The following is a 3,123-nucleotide window of genomic DNA, read 5'->3' on the forward strand; positions in this document are numbered from 1 at the left end:
TGAACAAAATTACACGTCTTTTTGTAAATAGCTTGCCAATTTTTAATTTTATATTCGGAAAGGGAATAGTTAAGTTGAAGTTAATGGAAGCATCAAAAGTACCAAATAATGTTGGCTCAGTTACTTTTTATATACTTTCATAGGTTATTATCTTGTAAGATAATGCATTTAATGTAGACTTTTGTGGACTTAAAATTAAAATGGCTTGTGCAGCCATTCATGTCTCTACGCGGCTCCTTGTTGTAAGTGGTGGATGGAGTAAAACAGAAATAATTGCATTTGAAATATATAATGTTTCTCTGTTATTATCATGGCTGTTGCTGCTTTGTTTGTCGACATACAGAGGTACAGTATTATTGAGCCCTGACTTTGCACTAAGCATTGTGGGATCTCATTTGATCTTCACTCAAGCAAATCTAGGTAGACATTTTTGTAACTACTTTATAGATGAAGTAACTATGAAGGTCCTGAGCCAAAATTTGAACCGTGCTCTGTATGAGACTGAGGTCTGGAATGTTTCTACTGTACCACACTTTCTAATGTAATTATTTAAAAGAGAAAGTATGAGTGTGGTAGTCTCATTCTTCACTGATGCCATGGCATTTTTATGAGGAAAATAAGTTAAAATGTGCAAACTGCTTAGAACAGTGCCATGGTAGACATGTATATGTCTGGTAGACATATGTATATGTTAAGTATTGGTATTTGGAGTTCCAGGTACTTTTCTCTTTGTCAGAAATACTAAAATACTACGGTAAGTAGAGAGTAGGCTTTCAGTGACAGGAAAAGCCCTGGAATAGGAGGAGTGGAAAGAGCTAGGTGTCCAGGGAGGAAGAGTTGGGACAAAAAAATTGAGCTATTGCTCTATCCCTTTCTTGCTTTTCTAAAATAGAATGTTAATCCATAGAAAGGTCTGTTTATGAGGCTAGGTAACGGGTGTAAACAGGACCATGTCTCTCATTTTATATTTAAAATAGTTTAACTCCCCTGGACCCATCTCCACCTTCAGCTCTTGCTCTTCTTTTTCTGCAACCAAATTTCTAGAAAACCTAATCTATACATGTGCTTCTACTTCATTCCCTGCCCATTATGGCATTGTTACTTCTCTCCATACTAATTCACTGAATTTTCTAAGATCACATTAATCGTTATCAAGATTCCCTGGATGTGTTTTAATCTTTATCGTCCTTACATTCTACCTGTCCAGTACTTTTTTCCCTTTGTCTCAGTAACACTGCTCTCTTGGTTCTCTTAATTCTGTCTGTTCCTTTTAAATGTTTTTCCATGAGGGCCTCATTCTCTGTTCTTCTCTGAAGTGTTTGTGTTCTCTAGACTTCTGCCCTTGACCCTCCTTCTCTTCTCAACCTCTGTACCCCTCCTTGAAAACTTTTATCAACACCCACCACTTCAATCACGAATTAAACATCCATGCAACTTTTACTGCATTATATACATTTAGTTACACTTGTCATATTTTTCCGGAATTTCGGACTTGGGTAGCCAATAGCCAGTACAGTTTACCCTTGACAACCCTGCTTTGAACTGCAAGGGTCCACTTTTACGTGAATTTGTTTCAATAGAACTACATGATCCACGGTTGGTTGAATCTGTGGATGCAGAACCACAGATACAGAGGACCAGAGCATAAGTTGACAAAATCTGAGGTGGGTCCTGGGACCAATCTCCAGCAGACACTGAGGGATGACTGTAAATGGTTTTAACCTTTTGGCATTCTGGTGAAGCCTAATGGGCCTTCTCAGGGTCATGTTTTTCATGCATGAAATAAAACACAGGACTGCAAACGATTAGATTCAAGTATGATTATCGAAATACTTAAAAACATGTTATGGAAAAGGAACTCACCCACTTTCCTTCTTATGCCACTACCCCTCACTCCTTTATATCCATTTAGTTAGCAAGAGCTCCATTGATGTACCCAAGTCTCCTTCTCTCACATCTTTGCCCATGTTGCAGTTTACATCGTCATCATTTCTCAGCTGGTATACTTGCATGCAGTAATCTTTGTTACCAGGCTTCCAGTCTCTAACCCACCTCTACAAAGATATTAGGTTATTCTAAACAAGCAAATCAGATTATGTCAGTCATTTTTACAAAGATTTTTAGATTTTCAAATTGTGCTGCTTGGGTGCTGTAGTGAACTCACAGAGAAACCGTGCAATATTTAAATTTGCAAAGAAAACAGTGATAGTTGCTATCTGTTGGACACCAATGCAAACTACTAGCTCAAGGCAGTTCACAGTTTCAATGTTAGATCACACTACCTTCCTTTCAATGATACATCTTTATGAAGCTGGGTTTTTGGCATTTGCTGTGATACAAATCACATATCACATGACAATCATTATGGAATAAGAAATGAGGGTGGCAATATCCATCTGATTTCAGGGTTTGAGAATTTGTACAGTACCAGATAGGCATGTACATTCAATTAATAATCGGCTATCTAAGAGTAGAATAAAAATATTCTTTCAGTTTATGTGTTTTTCTTTCTTAAATACACGTTGCTAGGGTATGAATGCCTATTAAGTTGTTTGAACTTAGGTTCAACTTGATACTTGAAACTGCTTGGTAATGGAACTGTTAAGTTTCTTGTTTTTTGATATTTTTGGCCAAGGGGCACAGTAAAAGAATTTCTGATACACTAAGGGCTTTATGAACTGAGGAAGTCTTGGGACCTGTAACTTACAGGAGAAATTTGCATGAGTTTCAAGACCCTTCATACTCTAGACTCTCATGTCTTTTCTCTTGCCAGTTCTCATTTGAACTTTATCCTCAAGTAATACTGAACTGTTTTAGCTTCCTTAGCACCTCACACTTCTGTGTGTGTTTTCAAATTTCTTCTCACGGTTTTTTTTTTGTATGTCCAACTGGGAAATATGCATTTTTCAAGTCTCCACCCGAACTACAGCTGTAATACCTTTTGAAATGTCAGGTTTTCCTTTTCTTCTGTTATTATTTTCACTATAACTTGTATCATTATACTATAATTTTTTACACGTCCTCCACTGTGCTAGGCTTCATGTTTCTTGAGGCCAGTGACTGTGTCTCTTTTTTTAGTACTAATAGTATAGCATAGTGCCAGGCACCTGGTTAGCCACTTTG

Source organism: Phocoena phocoena, chromosome 1 (assembly GCF_963924675.1).
Source record: "Phocoena phocoena chromosome 1, mPhoPho1.1, whole genome shotgun sequence".
NCBI classification, from domain to species: Eukaryota; Metazoa; Chordata; class Mammalia; order Artiodactyla; family Phocoenidae; genus Phocoena; species Phocoena phocoena.